Source organism: Cylas formicarius, unplaced genomic scaffold (assembly GCF_029955315.1).
Source record: "Cylas formicarius isolate icCylForm1 unplaced genomic scaffold, icCylForm1.1 PGA_scaffold_8__14_contigs__length_24414737, whole genome shotgun sequence".
Lineage (NCBI taxonomy): Eukaryota > Metazoa > Arthropoda > Insecta > Coleoptera > Brentidae > Cylas > Cylas formicarius.
In genome coordinates, this window is record NW_026844361.1 from 21,537,378 (window position 1) to 21,555,622 (window position 18,245).

Here is an 18,245-nt window from a genome sequence, read left to right on the forward strand (position 1 = left end):
TAAATGTTTAATTGAAACAAATTTTTATAAAGCTGGGACTGCCTGGAAAAGGTGTTACTATACTTCCTTTTTAACACACTAAAGTCCCCGGATGTATCTTTGACCAAAGGGCTTCAAAAAAGTTCCGAAAATCGGTACTTTTGCGCAAAAAAAAAATATCAGAAGAGTAAAATTGAGGGGCATGAAAAATACGTAGGAAATATGTATTTCCAGCCTTTTACCTATCGTATTGAAGATATAATAGCCACGTTTTTTTTTAAATAGCGAAAATTTGCAACAGTTATTGTGATATCAGCAAGCTGCAATATCTATGAATAAATACAAAATGAAATACACAAATGAGAATGATTTTAGATATGGAATATTATAACTGACATGTCAGAAAATCTTTGGATTTGGATTTGGATGCCCCGATTTCCATTGCGACAGAAAAGAACGAATTAATTTTCATCAAGGTCGGCCGAATCAATTCCTGAGTTGGTACATGATATACAATTGCCACAGAGCTTATTACATCCTGCTTTGCGTGAACAAAATATCATTTCCAACACAAATTCCGGAGCTGTCGATGACATCACAGGGCACAACAATTTTTTTTTTCGTCTAGCCCCATGATTTCCTATCCAGTTCTGAAACTGAAGATATACCCTTAAATGATGGTTTTTTGAAGCTTTTGTTGTTGGTGGTAAAACTTGTGGTAAATTAGTATATTATGCAACAAGTGCGATAAACGGCCTTTGACTCACGAATTTATTTGACACGAGCGGAACGCAGTTTACCGCACTTGTTGCATACTGTATTTTTTTCTACGACCGTTAGTTTTTGGATACATTTTCGCAGAACAACACGAATACATTCACTGACATGACCGTCAGAATTGATAAACGTCAAAATTCGAGGCGTGGGGAACATCTCCGAAAACATCCGATTGCTCCCAAACCCGCGAGGTAAAATCGCGGAAATGTCCGAAGTGGCTCGGATGCGTGGGAAACGAAAGTGAGTGGTAAAGTATAATCAGGCATTTTACAGGCGGGAGTAGAAAAGAAAAATTTTGTGTTAGTATAAAATGGAAAGGAAAAGTAAAGGTTCTTTAGATATGGTTTCTATGTCTCCGGTGGCGATTTGTTCAGCACTTTGATACTCCTCAATGGACCTTATTTCCGCCCTTCAAATCCTTGCACAGCTCTCAATTATACATTAACGTCTATCTTGATCAGATGAGTTGTCCAGCCAGGCCTCTTTTATCAGATCATCGCTATTTTATCTAAAGCAAAAGGCAGTGGGATATCCAGGGCTATCACTGATAACTAAGTCTCCTTTATAATGCTCCATAATTTTCTTTCGGAAATATTTCGTAGATTATGGTTTGGAGTTGGGTGGAAAAAATGTTTCCGTCTTTTGATAAACTAAGATAAACTAAGATAAACTTGGCATATTTCCTTTTTATTCTCATCTAAATATTGACATAATTTTTTGGAAGCATCTACACTTTCTGCATCTTCTGGGCTACCAAGTCGTTTCGCGGTCTTCGATTATAGCGTGCTTTCGCTGCAACCAGATCTATTTGAGATATTATGCGGCTCTTTTCTTGAAATCCCCATTGATCCTTTCTTCTTTCGCACTGTTGTATGATGGTATTTTTAACTTCCAATGTTGGTTTTATTAGCTCGATTTTCACGGTTATGAAGAAATTTCTTATTGCAAAAAATACATGCCTATTTAAAGTTGAAATCGGATTTGGAACTTCTTAAATGTAGACCTGTTGACCCTTCCATTACATTTTTCTGAGGATTATTTGACGCTTTTACACTACTTGGTCTAGTGTAGTCCCTTCTGCATTTTACGTGACATGAAGCTCAGTTTTATTCTCCCATACAATTATTTCGATCCTCGATTGCTTTTTTCGACGTTTTAAGCCCTTCCGATCCGATATTCTGAAACAAAAAAATCAACTATCACAGTTTTCCTGAATCTTACGGCCGCGAAGACAACATCGTAGGCTATTGACCTCGCAATTTAATAACCATATAGTGAAAAGGGTTATTGATTTTACTTACATCTAAGTGCAACGTAGCTGATAATGTGCTCTCCTACTATTCTCGCTTAAAGTAGCAGCAATTTTGCTTTTTCTGACTAATTTGAAATGAGCTTTCTCCAATACAAAGTATTTGTTTGTCCTGACAATGTTTCTATTCAACACCTCAAGTAAATACTCAACACCAATCAAACAAGCAAATAAACAACGAATTTGATTATTTACTTTTACCGTTCAACAAAACTATTTTTTAAACGTGAGTAGATGTACGCCTACTATAGTCGGTCAAAAACGGAAACCCGACAAAAAAAATCTTGTTTTTTTATTGTCCAGTAGATATTGGGACTACTTTTTGGTACATTTGCAAATTTTCATTATTTTAAAAAAATTGTAGCTATTATATCTTTAACAGGATTTTAGGTAAAAGGCTGGAAATACATATTGCCTACGTGTTTTGTATTTTTTTATGCCCTTCAATTTTGCTCTCTTGACATTTTTTGATATATGTGGTAGTTTTAGAGATACAACATTTTTGTGCAAAAGTACTGATATTCAAGATGGCGGCCTTTTGGTCAAAGCTACATCCGGGGACTTTTAGTATGTTGAAAAGGAACTACAGGCAGTTCCAGCTTTATAAAAATTTGTTCCACCTTCCCCATTACCAGCAACTTAGTTTTTTTGTACTATTGATTGATCTGCGCTATTCTTCATAACAAAGCATCTAATTAAATGAAGGTTAGAAATCTTTGTACTTTAAATATACATCGTAGAGCTAATATAATGAGAAGTTTAGCTGATACTTCGCTCTCCCCATCTTTTATTTAAGTAAATTAATCGAATTAACGGTGACTGAATTTAAATTGAAATAAATGAAGGAAGTGTTCTTCGATTTAACTTTGAGCTTGTACTTAATGAAGTATTAAATTTTAGCTTTAATTAATTCAAAGGTTAAATAAGTTGCCGTTGATATTATTTAACCTAAAGCATTGTTTTGGTTGTTTTTAATAAATGTGTCCATGTTTCGTGTAATTTAATTTAATCAATTTCCTGAGATTGATCGATTGGTGTGTGCAAAATTTTGGCAACGTATCACAGTTCATTTATTGAGTCCACCGATAAGATAACAAACCTGGAACTTCCTCCAGCTCAGTAAAGAACTATTTCGGAAGTATTGAAGTGAAATAACGATAAGTTGTCATAACTTTCATAACTTGTGGCGTTATGACTGCCATTTTGCCGTAAAATATCTTTCGACAAAATACGCACAGGGAGGAGTGCCGACGTGTGCTGAGATCGTTTAGGGTTCAGTAGCAATCTCGATAAGCAAGACAGCATATCGCTGGTAATTTAGTGGGCAAATTCCATAAGTTTCGCTTGTACATCGCGGCTTAGTGCCTCTCGAGGGTAAAATACGTTATCTACTATGGTCCGGAAATGTTAGTTGCGTAAATAACGTCTAGAACTGACCATTAGTTTAGCCATTGAAGGTCTCGCTGGTTTGCGGCGTCTCCATCGGTTCGGGAATCTGCTGTGGAGGTAAGGCGCCATTTAAGGCCTCTTGATTATTGTTTCCTCTTAGATGCTTAGGTTGGGTGTAAAGGGGGTAGTGGTTGAGCAAAACTAGGGTACACCAGCTCGGGGAAAGAGTTTGATTCCTGCCGTCGGCCGGGTCACTGGGTTAGTCGTCCCTCCACGTCGACGCGAGTCCGCCATCCGCGGTATCCATACTAAAACCGCCCGTCCACGCCGGAAGGATTTCGGATAAGTACCACGTAGTGGTTTTGCTATTACCACCAGATTTACCGGGTTACTGCTCTTCATTTAGCCAACACTGAGCTAGCGCGATAACTGTGGTTGTATCCACTAGCGATAATAATTTGTGATATTCGGATCCTCTTGTATTTATTTATTTATTTACTGTTTGCGCAGCGCTGGTGCCTACTATTTAGTGTTATTGTTTTTTTTTGTAGTTGTCGAAACGATCTGGCGGGTAGTAATTGTTGATTAATAAACGTAAGTGATAACTTTTAGCAAACTACCTGGCTCCCACAAAAGAAAAGTCAACGAAGTGTTCGTATAAATAAATAAAAAAATAATAATAATAATAATAATAACGTAAATTCAACGAACCACGGCACTCAATTCGAGCAATTGCCTACTTGCCGTTCTTCAACCCACAATAAAATAAAATAAAAGATCCGAACCAGACTAAAACAACCCACTGGAAGGTAGCTGACGACCAAATTTTTTTCCGTTTTATTTCAGGTGTATGAAATACATCTTCTTTTATATCGGAGACCACTAGGACATTGGGTCGATGTTACAATCCATCTTGCGATATATCGAACATATATATCGATATTTTTAAAATATCGTAAGTAATTTCCTACCTACTCGTATTAAACTAGTTTACAATATTAAATAGGGAAGGTTGATATTATTAATATGAAACACAACATCTAGATCGACAAAGAAGTCAACTTTATTTTTGAATCATGCAAATGAAATCAATGGCCATACGACACAAAAGTGAAAGATTTATAAATCCCTAAACTTCGCAAGAACAAAATTTTATTGACCCTTTTGGCTAGCAATCTGCTTCTCTGATGTGTAAGAGAAAAGTCGTTCAGATGGAACTGAGCTAGCCATCATGCTTAAATATTTAAATGCCACATTGCATAACGTTGGGAACTGTATTTTATAGTCTGCCCACACTTCTAATGGGTTTTCGTTAAATCTACTCACTGGAGTCCTCAAATAAAGCGATAACTCATCTGAAAGACTTTCATTGGTATTATTGGTTTTCCAATTCCGCTGAACCAATTTATGGCGATCACTCCAGAGATCCGATGATAGACTGATTTTGTCTGAGTTGTCAGAGTCAGATTCCTGGCGATTCTTTTTAATCATCTCTTTAATTTTAATGACGGCATTTGCACACGCCATGGCATCTTCAAAATGAAGTTTTTTAAATCTTGGATCTAATGTTGTAGCAATATCTAATGCTGATACCTGCTCGATTTCCCAATTCCCAAAATATGTTGAGCTACTAAATTAAGTGTGTGCGCAAAACTAGGGATATGCTTTTTTTTCCCAAATGCAATTTCGACAGCCTTCACCATATTTGCAGCATTATCTGTTACTACTGCTGTGACCTTATCAGTATTAAATCTTCACATGTTTTGGTGAGCGTTTGTGCAATGTATTCGGAAGTATGCCTTTCATCTAAGTGGTAAACACCTAAAGTTACAACATGAAATCAATTCCGATGCCAAAATGAGCAGTTACACCGAGATAACAATTTATTTTTTATTACTGTTGATAATGCGTCACACTTTTCATCTATCCAGCGTGTCACAGAGGTTCTGCTAGGAATCTTATAATGAGGCGCCGTTACCTTGAGACCTTCATTTTCAACTAATGAAAAAGGTTGATTGTCTCTACAGATCATAAACATTATCGCATTGTTAATTGTTTTAGTTTTGTCAATTGATCTCTGGCGTTTCAAAGACAACCCCCTATCATAATCCATCTTTTGATCAGTTTTAGTATTTTGTGTAAGTATCTTCACTACAATCCATTGAAGACGACGTAGAAGTTGAAGACAACAGTTGATGTTCGTTTACGGAAGATTCCGATATCGTGATAGTATCTTGTTTCGAAGTATTGGGGATTGAATCGGACAAATCCGAATCAGAATGTTTTGTAACGGCAACACTGTTGTTACTTTTGAAAACTTCCAGCCGTTTTAAGATTTTTTTGACATAGTTTGCATCCGGCAGATTTCTCATCATTTTTTTCGAAATATTTCCAAACAATACTTTTTTTTGTAAGAAAAAGAATTGCCTGAAAGAGAAAAAAAATGCGCGAGTAAAATCCAAAGTCACAAAAATTAATGAAATAAAGACAAATTCATCGAAATAAATTTCTTAGCGACTAAAACAAAATGGCCAATGCACTAAATACACTATAAGTCTCGGTTAAATTCACATTTCACGCACAAAGATAGGTACTTACACATTCCATTATTTAGTACTTGATAGGTTAAGAACACATACTTACTTTATGAACCGTAGACAGTTGGGTAAACAAAACACAAAATTATTATCACAGCTTGCTTTTTCAATGCAATATTTAATAGCTATTATAGTACTTAATATCACTACACACACTTTACGGAATTTACCTTTCATAAAATGTAATAAACAAATTAGACAGCGTTTATGTATAGGTTATGTTTGCGCAGTGACAGCGCGCACTGAACTGAAAACGAACGAAACCAATGACCGAACCAATTCATTGAATGAATGACTAGACAAACAAGTGACCATAGATAGATTCTATGGTCTATCTATTATCTATGCTACTACTACCAGTGCTGCCGCGTCGCGGAGAGTATCTCATGTCTGCGTTTCGTTATTGCAAAGGCTAGTTTATCAATAATGTATAAAATATTGTTTTTATTGTTACTTAATTTGACAGTGTTGCACATTTAAAGGAATAACTAAGTAGATTTTTGGTATATCGGATGAAATATATCGATATTACATTCGATACTAGGCGTTTCGATAATATCGGATGAAAGCGATATTATCGCGTATTGTATCGATATTTTTATAGTATCGATTTATATCGCCCACTACTACATCTTGTTGTGTAGTGGTCACGATGCGATATCGCACGACGTTTCGCGTCGTTTTCAGTTACCTATCGCCGCCGCAATCTAACGATTAATAACCGCACGAAATTTAAACAAGTTTCTCACAGAAGCGCGTATAATTAATTTCGGCAATTATGGGGAGGATAATGCGCCCGACAAAGTAAACGCTGGCAAGTTTTGGTCGGCGCGCGCGGTCCGACTCCGCCTAAGAAACAATACGACTTTTTGTTTGTTTAGCGAAACGCGAAACCCCGTAACAAACTTTCCATTAACAACTCGGGAGTTTCCTCGTCGGGAGAGGCGCTCCAGCAAATAAAGAGCCGAAAGGAAAACCTCGGAGGCAAACTATTTGAAGACGGCAATAATTCATCAGCGAACCGCACAGCCTCTTGGGGATTACGTCCTTGTGGGGGGATGAATCCACCCCCCCTGACCCGTCACACCCTGCCACTCCTAAGAATTAGGATCGTGGGTCGCCACGCGCAGTTACCGAAATTGGAATTAAATGAAATTACATATTAGGTTAAACTATGTAAATTAAATTGATTGTTCATTTTATATTAGAAGGATAGTTTTGGAAGCGTATCTTATCATGTACCTACCGTGACCTACTAGAAGATATAGTGGAAAATAGTAAGTTCTTCAAAAACAACATTCTGCCAACTTTTGGCTTTCGCTATCAATTTCTTTTGCTGAAAAAACATACTTATTACTTCAATTTTGTTTTCTTTTAAGGTTTTTATAATTATTTTTCTTTCTCTACACCTAATTACGTGTGGTTGTCGACAAGGTTTTCCTATAAAAAATCTCTCACTGGTGTCTATGTTACAACATAAAATTCAAATTAAAAAAAGACTTTTTTGTTTTATTTATTTATTTAACTCTACGAGTTATGTAAAACGTTGGTACAATTTGCTTGTTATGGTGTAAATGAAAAATGAATTATACAGGGTTATTATTTTCGATGTATAGAACTTTAAGTTGGCATTACTGTTCAAGATGGCGACCCATTTAACAGCTGTCAAGTGTTTTATTCTCAGTTTGGTTTGGCAATTCATCATGAATAGACTCACGCCTGAACAACGCTTGCAAATAGTGCAATTTTATTTCGAAAATAATGGTTCTGTGCGGAATACGTATCGCGCAGTACGTCCATTTTATCCTCGACAAAATCGTCCATCAGAGAAGTTAATTCGATTAACCGGCGCTTACAGAAGAAGGTATTGCTCCTGTAGAGCGTAGCATTGAGGAAGACCCGAATGAGTCCATCCGCCATCGAGCACAGGAATTGGATCTGTGTCCATCCACTTTATGGAAGATTTTGCGGAAGGATCTTGGTTTACGTGCTTACAAAATCCAACTCGTGCAAGAATTGAAGCCGAACGATCATCAAGTAAGGCGTAGATTCGTCGAATGAAGCGCACTTCTGGTTGAATGGCTACGTCAACAACGCATTTGGAGCGAAGCTAATCCTCAAGTGTATGTCGAAACACCGTTACATCCAGAAAAACTGACTGTTTGACAGGCAATGGTGATCGGTATAGAGCTATGATTACTAACTCTTTCATTCCTGAATTGAATAAGCACGATGTCCAGGAGATGTGGTTTCAACAAGATGGCGCAACATATCACACAGCTCGTGCCACAATCGATTTATTGAAAGACACGTTTGGTGACCGCCTAATTTCACGTTTTGGACCTGTGAATTGGCCTCCAAGATCTTGTGATTTAACACCGCTAGACTACTTTCTGCGGGACTATGTAAAGTCATTGGTCTATGCGGATAAGCCACCATTTGGAACACAACATTCGCCGTGTTATTGCCGATATACGGCCACAAATGTTTGAAAATTGGACGTCCAGATTGGACTACATATCATATTTAAAATGTAATGCCACAAGATTATCTTTCGGATAATCGAATAATCCATCGTTGTTTTATTGCAACTTAAAGTTCTATACATCGAAAAAAAACACCCCTTATATCTAAAAAATTGTTTGACAAGACAAAAGACTAAATTTCGTTCGAGATTCCAGGAGGTGAGGTTATGCGATTACATTCTAAAAAGAAGATGAAGCATTAAGACTACGACAAATAAACTCATCAGCAGTTGGCGAACATCGTCATAAACCGGACATCGCCATCTAACTAACTAAAAACTAAAATTCTTGAATTTAATCAATTCTCTCTACCAAAGAAAAATCCTAGACTTATATGACACTATAGGAACAGAAATAGAGTAGAATGTCAGTTTCAGTTAAACTCTGCAGAAACTTCAGAAAGTTGATTCATCGACACCCGACGCAGGAGAAATCAATAAGAATTGTAAATAGTGTTAGTCAAGCTGTTTATAATCTATTTCAATAACAAGTATAATTAAAAAACGAGTTAATTATTTAATAGATAAATAGCTGTATCCGAAAGTCAAAATCCGAGAAATTGGCGTCTACGATTTTAAAAACATCGTGCAAATTTGCAGTTCGACTGATTTTTCTTTTCGATATTCTTAAAAACTCTCGAATGGTTCCGAGTTCCCGCGGGCGCCAAACTTCCGTTATTAAAATTGCAAACTCTGCCCCGGAGGTGGTAATTTTAATTAGAAGTTTTATAGGAAACTCGAACGGTTCGTTTTTATTATTTGAAACGTCGCGATTCCGATCGCGAAACGTCCCGATTTATATACACACTTAACGACAGTCTGCAATTTATTACTATTTAAATACACCTGTCACCGTTTCAAGGGACACGGCGTGATTTTTTTGTCGTGAATAAAGTAAGGCAGAAAAACTTATCCATAGAAAAAAAGCGACTAACATTTAAAAATTTGGATTTTGTATTTATTTGGTAATTATTGTTGCAGATTCAGTATCAAAATGAGTTTTGCTCGAAATCTTAATTACGCGTCTCTAAGTTCACCTTCGAGTTGACAGTTGACATATTTGTACAGGTGGCGACTCTAGACTTAAGGATAGGAAAATAAATTTACTGTGCAACTAGGAAAAAAATTTGAGAAGATGGTTTTTAACCAATGACCTGGCGGTGTTAAACATCAACATGGCGGCTGACAGATCGTCAATAAGTTTGTATGCAGCATGTTTACGGCTGTAATTTCTCAAAATATGCCTAGGTTTAGATCATATAAAATATACGTTTTTTTTAGGCTCGTTTTTAATTTATATTGATGTATGCTTTGAATTTGGTTTGGTAATTCAATTCAATTTCAACAAACATTTCTTGTCGATTTTAGAATTGAGTGCTGTCGATCAATAAACTGATCCAAATTATACGTTGTATCTCCGCCTATATGAATTTATAGCCCTGCGCGTTTATCTACGCGAGGGTTTGTTCTGTTCTAGGAGACAGCGTTGCCAATCAAACTCGACCGTTTGTCTTCCTAATCGCCTTCATTTACTTCGACGATGCGATACACTGTTGAGTAATTAGTACGTATATCCTTCGCGGCCAATACAATCTCGTTGCAGGTAATTAATCGAGCCAGAATTTATGGGTAAACGAAATGGTAAGCCGCGCAAAACGTGAATATACGGCGAGGTGGCACTCCCGTACTTACGTACCAGTATAAAACGCGAGTGTGACGTCATTGTTTTGCCACCCACGTCACCTACACACTCAATAAAATGCAAATTCGAAGTTGGAGGGGTTGACGTCGTTTTGCAACTTAATTTTTGAGTTTGTTGGTGTAAAGAAAATACCTTAATAGTTTCCGCGTTTCTTGCAATCTATAAATGTCCAGTGAGATTTTTGTTTCGGATATAAATTGCTCCGTTTAATTTTCAAGTCTTGGGATTACCGTTCTTTTATGCAGTGACGATGAAGACGAATCAATTCAGTGTTCGTAAAAGAAATTAATTTGGTGGCTTCTGATAGATAATAAATCTTTAGGTCGTTAGGCTTAAAAAAAAACTTAAAAATTAAACAGTAAAAAGGGGTTTATTTGACGTAAATCGAGAACAAAATACAAAACAACTGCTTATGCCAAGGCACACGCGGAGCAAGTGAATGTCCGCCAGTTGACAGGTTTCGGCGAGCGTTGTGCGTGGACGGTGGCACCCTCTCACCGAGCGTCGCTGGTCACTTGCCGAACTACGGCCCAGACTGGCGCTCCCCATTATGCAAACAGCCAGAAGCGCGATTGTTGAGTGGTGATGCTAACAGCTTCTTTCTATTTTATTATATTTTATAAGTTACTCTAACATTTACCAATTCTATTCATTATTCACAGAACACTGTCGAACTATTCTCCGAACACACTCTTGATTAGTTCACGTGTTTAATCAAGCTTAACACAAAAATTTAACGATGCTTTCGTTCAAATTAGGGAGGGGATAAAAGTGGTTCAATAAGTCTAGGTAATGTATGATAGAAGGGTAAGTTATAGTTAATCAGGTAATAAAATTAAAAATTAATATAAATTACCACTTTTACAAGGGAATTTTTTGCTAGGTAATTAGGCTAAATATGGGTTAGGTTATTACGATACACAAATTTACATTTATTTTTTTCCCGGTGAAGCTAAGCAAGCCGTTGCAGCCCTAAATTATGACTTGAACAAAGTTTATGAGATGTCCACTAAGCATTGTTTACAATTAAATGCTAGCAAATCCGCAGACAGGGAGAGATTTTTATGCCATGCTGTGGAGGTTAATAATAAAAAAATTAAGTTTTTTGATTCGGTGAGAAACTTAGGAATGATAATGGACAAGGATTTCAGGTTTTCAGTGCATATTTTTAAATGTTTACAAAAGGCATATTTAATGTTAAAATTTATATATCAAAATCGTGGATTTTTAAGCAGAAAACATAGAACAATGCTGTGTGAGTCCCTGGTTTTGTCTCAACTAAGTTACCGGGATGAAGTGTATGGCCCTTATTTAAACTATTTTGCTAAACGCCGAATTCAAAAGCTTCGAAACTCATGTCTCAGGTTGATTTTTGGGAATAGAAAGTTCGACGGAATTAGTCACACACTTCAAAGAGTTAATTGGCTAAATATGAAGAATAGAATATTTCTTCATTCTGCCGTTCTATATTCAAAAATACTAAGCAGAGCGTCTCCTCCATACCTTTTCAATAAAATAAGCTATCGCTGTGACGTACATAATGTTAATGTACGATTTAAGGGAACGCTTACTCTGCCATGCAACTGAAATTTTTAAATAATTTTCCAAATAAAATCAAAAATTTAGGCAACCTAAAACGCTTCAAAACTAACCGTTTTCAGAGACTACTGGATGGGTAAATTTAGGAAATTTCTGGGTAATCGTGTGCGCTACACGTAATGAAATACTGCTTTAATTATTTTTACTTTGTGTTTGATTTTCGCGGGAGTACCAATTATATTTTTTTTGTTGAAGTTACAACTTATAAAATGGAAAATCACGTACTTTTTTTCTTTCTTGTATCGGGTTAAATAAAACAATATACTAATCGTTAGTATACTGAATCTCGCCTTTTTGCGAAAATGTTATCTGTATATTGTATATAATCCAAATAAAGACCTTTATTATAAGTATTATCATTAATAGATGTCAGTGATTGATCATTTAAAACGATGTTTGGATTTTTCGCGTACCAAATAGGTATAATCGGGACTCCAGTTTGGGAGATCCCCGGTATGTTAATGCGATCGATATCCAAAAATTAATATTTCGAAGTGCCGCTTCCGACTGATTCGAAAAACGATGACGTGATATAAATAATGGGCGCTTCGTCAAAACGTGAAAAATTCCCAACGCGTTTTTATTGTTTTCTAATGGGGGACGCAGAGTCCGACCGTCATGGAAAAATTCAATTTCGCGGAAAATCTCTACTACAATGCGTTATTAAAATTTTATGGGGCCACGTTTTTTTTTTTCGCGTTTCACAACTGTCATTGGTAAGGCTGATTGTTATAGAGGGCGTCTCAGCAAGTATTCATAACGTTTCCCATTTCTATCAGACTGTTGTAGGAAATGGTCAATTCGGGATATTGAAACAAGTCCGAAACTCAACAATATATTGAGACTACAAAACGCAACACGAAAAAGATGAATACCAAAAGTAAAAAGTAACCACGCGTCTCTTATTCTAACATAACCTAACCTTCTTCTTCTTCTTCTTTTTTTCTGCGGTTGGCGCTGCTACTAGGCAATTTGCCAGCGCTATTTCGAACTGCCCCAGATAATCGAGAATGTTCTCCTGGGGGAGTTTACTTTTCAGACTTATGTTTCTATTTAAGAGGCATCAAAAGCTGCCAAGGAGATCGGGTCAGTTAGTAGGCAGGTTGAGAGCTCACAGAAAACAGAGACAAACAGGCAAGTCACATCTAAAAACAAAAAGGGTCAAACAAACTCCAGCACTATGGAACTTGGGACGGGCGTTCCTGGCCTAGGATGGACCATGGGACCAGTCTCGTCAGATCTGAGACAAAACAACAAAATCAAATACATACAATTTAAAATTCCCTAGTATTGTTACTAGGGAGAGGCTGTCCGACCTCGACTCTTAACTTAAAGCTTTATCCTATTATAATCTAAAAAGCGTATGACCATTTGTATGATCTCCGCACTCGGGGTGCTTAACATATTTTCAACACAAAGTGGTAAGTTAAGTCCGAAATTTTTAAAGTTTACGTATACATCCACACCTGGGCACTCGAAAAATATATTACTAAGGTTCTCAACCCCCACGCAGAAAGGAGAGTCCCTAACCCCTATCCGGGCCAGGTGTTCCACCGCCGCGCAGTGTCCAGTTCTCATTCTAATTATAGTGGTTATATGGCATCTGTCTATGTAGCCCAGTTCAGAAAACCATCTTCTATTAGGAAAATTACGTTGTAATAACTTTCTATATCTTTTATCTTTGTCTTGTATTGGGTTTTTCCACTGTTCTCGAAAACCATTAGTAATCTCTCTAAGAATTGTATTCTTCACGTCATGAATGTCCAGTTTGATATTCAAGGGGATGTTTAAGCCTTTTCCTATTTTAACCAGCATATCCACTTTTTCATTACCTTCAATACCCGAGTGCCCCGGTATCCAGGCCATCCTAATATCTACTCCCATACTTTTAGCTGTCATGATCATCTCTCGGACCTGTAGCTTTATGTAGTCCATTTTAGTGTCGGAATTTCCATTTGAAATTTTAGAAATATCGCTTAGAGAATCTGATAAAATAATAACTTTTGTAAAGGCTCTTTGTAGAGCAACTCATAGTCCCTCCTTTATTGCTATCGTCTCTGCTGTGGCAATACACACTTCTTTATGAAGTTTTGCCGAAAATTTATAATTAACTTTTAGTATATAAACTAACCAAATCCAACCCTCTCACCCTGCTTAGAGGCATCAGTAAAGACCAGACAATGTGTTTGGATATATTTCTCATATTTTCTCTCTAAAATGGGCTTCCGCGTTTTCTCTATTTATATTTAGCTTAATTGGTTCGATCTCGGCAATAGACCTAAACTAACCTAACCTTCTTAACTAGTCCCTAGTCTGCATTCGTTCCTCAGACCATAGATGTAGGATATATGTTATTGGTTTGTTTAACGATTACCAACACAGACATTTACTAGTATAATTAGCAAATTGTTTTGATTTTTTTTAAGATACTTGTACTATGTACGATTTTAGTGCAGAACCCGTCAATTAAAACAGGTCATTGATCAATGAGAAACTTAAATATACTTTTTTTTCTGCGTAACAATGTAATTGTTATGATTCAGTATGAGTTTTTATCCACCTTCACCGGCAATTGACGGCTGGCGAGAAAATGTAAACAAGGATGATGGCGCAAATCGTATTTTTTTTCTAACGAGGGTTGAGAGTTAAAAGAAAAACCAAACCGTAACCTGAGAGGTCAAAATAAAGTTAATGATCCGAAGAGACCCGAATTTACATACACGACGGCCACGTTCGTTGTTTGTTTGACCCAATACATCACTTGAAAAATACCTACCAAGCTACCACCGAAAAAGACAGGCCCGGTACAATTCAATAGACATTTTTGAAAACCGGTAGATGGTTTCTGATTAATTTTAATAAGGGAATACGAAATAGCATATTATGCAACAAGTGAGGTAAACGGCATTTGACTCACGGGGGGGTAGGTTAGTCTCTCATTACTTCCCAGGCCGTTTGAAGTCGAAACCAAACCCGTGTGGGGCGGGGGGGTAATCAATCTCGCGTTCGCTCCGACGCGACGCTGCAAATACGCGAGATGCAATTTAAAGTTTTTCATTAATTTGAGTGCCAAAATTGTGGCAACATTCGTCTTGCTGTCGCGCTGAGAACGAGCAGTCGGATGTAGGAACACGACGATTACATCCGTCCAGATAAGATTGGTTGCTGGAAAAAAAATACAGCTACAGGAGACACTGATGAGATGCGTGAAAAATGAATATTTCAATAATTATAATATTGTAAATGATTTTAAGGCGCAAATTGACTAACGTTAATTTGATCGACAACCTATTTTGATACTATAACTATACAATTATTCATTATTAATTAATGCGGATTAAATGAAAAAGAAAAATAAAAGATTTTAATTTTTAAGTAATTCTCGAGTGCTGTACAACAATTAATTTAATTTGTTAATTGATGAAGTTTTACTTGTGGATTAGGAATCGATTAATCGCCTAAGAATTAATATTCTATGCAGGTTTCCTTGAATAATACTTATCTAAATAAATTGATTAATTTATTAAACAATTGATTACAATTATGGAATCGTTTGAACACTACATAAAATACCATATAGATTATATTTATAATTTATGTTTTGTTTAAATTGTTAAGATTCTCCCAAAGACACTTGCATTTTGTTGAACGATTTTCAGTAAGGAGTAATGAATACTAACATCTTTTTTGGATCTTGTGATCATGTGACCGGGAACTCGAGATCCTCGTACAAGAGAGTTTCCATTTTATAATGAATGGATAATCGTCGAAAAAATAAACAGACTGTAGCTAGAACTGTCTTTTTTTCGGCTCTATAAGCTGCAATTAGTTTTCAATTCTTTGTCGCAAACCAGACGGTTTCCGATTTGGAAGCATTTAACTGAATTCCGTTGAAATGATCATTGGCTAAGTGATGCCCCAGAGCAGAAAGTTCGCCTATATCAGAAGCATCAATAGTGGTATTGGATTGCTTCGCTTAGAGGACAGGGTTTCGAATATCGGAGATATCATTCGGCAAATCATTAATAAAAATTTTAAACAAGGTTTTGTTTATCGCGGTGTCAATCTGATGCCATCAATTTCAACAATCTGTATACGCCATAAACTTCTACGTTCCAGCTTCTTTTTGGTCTTCCACTGCCAGATCCATTTTGGCCACCAAGCTTCCTCCATGTTTGAATGTTTCCTTTCACATTCAAGCGTTATCTGATAAAGTCATTCCTGACCCTCTCTTGCCTAGACACACCACAAATCCTTTGCCATTTCCACTGCTTGGGGTTTTGGTTTAGGGCTTTTATTCAGTACCCAGAGTTCTGAACCGCCATTTGCAATGCTTTCGAAGATTGAGTGGTGGATGGGGCACTTTGTTTCTCGAGTTATTTTATTAGCTCATGAAACTGAGTTTAGTGTTCACACCTTTTGCGTTAACGCCAGGGAAAATGAACTATACATCTGAAGTTATAGCAGTTTTGGATGATCTGGTTTCCCAGGTCAACCTCCTGTTCTCGTTCGCCGAGAACCAGTTTTTTTCCTCTTTCATTTTTGGTCCAAACCTTTTGGAATATTTCTGTAACTTTCGCGTCATGTACGATGCATCGTGTGTAAGCACTAAAAACCTGTCGGCCACTTAATAAGATCCAATCTTTAGTTTTAGTTTTAAATATTTGAAAATAATTTATTTCCTGTATATCTCTCGGCGGTATATTATAAATGAGTTGCTTTTTGTTGAGCGGTGTGATGTAGGATTTAATATTAATTGTTCCATTTTTATATTTTTTTAAATTCGTCACAGTGCAATTTTCTGATATCCAAAAGTTCGCTGTCAGAAAATAAAGTTTTTGTTGGATAGGAACTAACATTACAACAAATAACTTTGATAAACCATTTTTGTATTAAATTTAGTTTGCGTAGGTGTTTTTCAGAAGCTCCATCCCATTTAATTGTTTGATATCAAGGAAAATTTATAAATACGTAAAGTTTATCAGAAGCGCTCTTAATTTGTTTATTAAATAATTTATATGCACACCCCAGCGAAGCGAAGGAAGGTGATTTTTGTAACTTGAGAAAGTTATTCACCTTGTTTTTTCTATGTTTAAAGTCTATTTGTTATGTTGGTACCTTTAGTTTTAAAAAATCGTCCTTTATTTGTATCTTAATATCGTCCCACAACTTTTCTTTATAAAATAACACTGTGTCATCCGCAAAACTTATTATTGTGCCTGTCAGCCGGAGAACAAAATATGTAGAATTAATTACAATTAATTACTCAAAAACATCCTAATTAAATCATTTAACACGTATTCTATGAAATAAAAATCAAATCTTCATTCATCAACGGAAATCGAAAATCGTAATAGATAACAATTATCGCTGTCATCGCGGCGGGCCCCCGGGGGCCGGGGGGCGCCCGCAAATGCGTCTTTGATTATCGAATTATCACCATTCCCGTTTCAACCCTCTCGCAGTCTGGCAAACATGGGATTCGCGAAATTACCTCTCGCCAACTACCCCCATTAACAATTACGTGGGGTACAAAATCCGTTCGACGCTGCGCGACAATTTATTCATCGAATAAGGGGAATCACGGGGATTGGCGGAGAGGCGGTGAGGATCCAATCAGTGACCGATTAGATGACGGGGTAGGGGACGGAGGACTGCGAAAAATTGTTCGGTCTTTACTAAATTACTATTTACTCTACGCATACTTTGCACATTAAAAATTCATTTGTTGTTATACTATAAACACAAGTTGAAGAAAGCGAGTTTAATTCGCGACCCCAACAACCGCCCGTCGTCACGTATCTGTTGTCTATTAAGGGTAGGTAACTATCGATTGCTTCCTAGTATCCTCGACAAACAGTAAACTAATTTCTTGGGGTGGGTTTCGAGCAATCCGTCACCCCGGGGATATATCCTAGTATTCCGAGGAGATATTTGCTCTCTATTGATGTGTGCTAAGGACTAGATTTAAATGGGAATATCATAAAAAAAAACAAGTTTAACATCGTTAAATAAGAACAAACGTTGTTCAGATTTTCACATAAATATATTTAAATGACTGTTTCGGCAACACCGTGCCTTTATCAAATGCGAATATCAAACGGTACCGATGTTTATAAATACAAAACAGGTAGTAATTACTTAATGTGAGGTATTACATTAAGATTTAACAAGGGGGATCAATTTAAATCCAGTTGGTCATTAAGCAATACATTCGAACCTCTCATCTTATTAATCTCCATAGCTTCTAGTAAATTTAATTTTCTACTTTTTGAAACAACATAAAAGTGAGTGGTGGAGTTTTGCAGTTTACAAATTGTGCAAAAAGTCTTGGCGTTGGTTGTTATTTAGAAAAGGGATACGTCTCCA

The 18,245-nt window shown here is 36.6% G+C and overlaps 1 protein-coding gene across 8 annotated transcripts in view; it reads left to right on the plus strand.

Annotated features, from left to right (window-relative positions):
* LOC132706636 (potassium channel subfamily K member 18-like) overlaps positions 1-18,245 on the plus strand; it is a 203,826-nt gene that overhangs the window by 141,960 nt on the left and 43,621 nt on the right. Inside the window, exon 1 of one of the 8 annotated variants that reach the window (XM_060678096.1) lies at positions 3,424-4,409. The exons of the other annotated variants lie outside the window; for them this stretch is intronic. The gene's annotated coding sequence lies outside the window, so the exon portion shown is untranslated. Of the gene's footprint in view, positions 1-3,423; positions 4,410-18,245 lie in introns of those variants that run through there. 8 annotated transcript variants of the gene reach the window in all.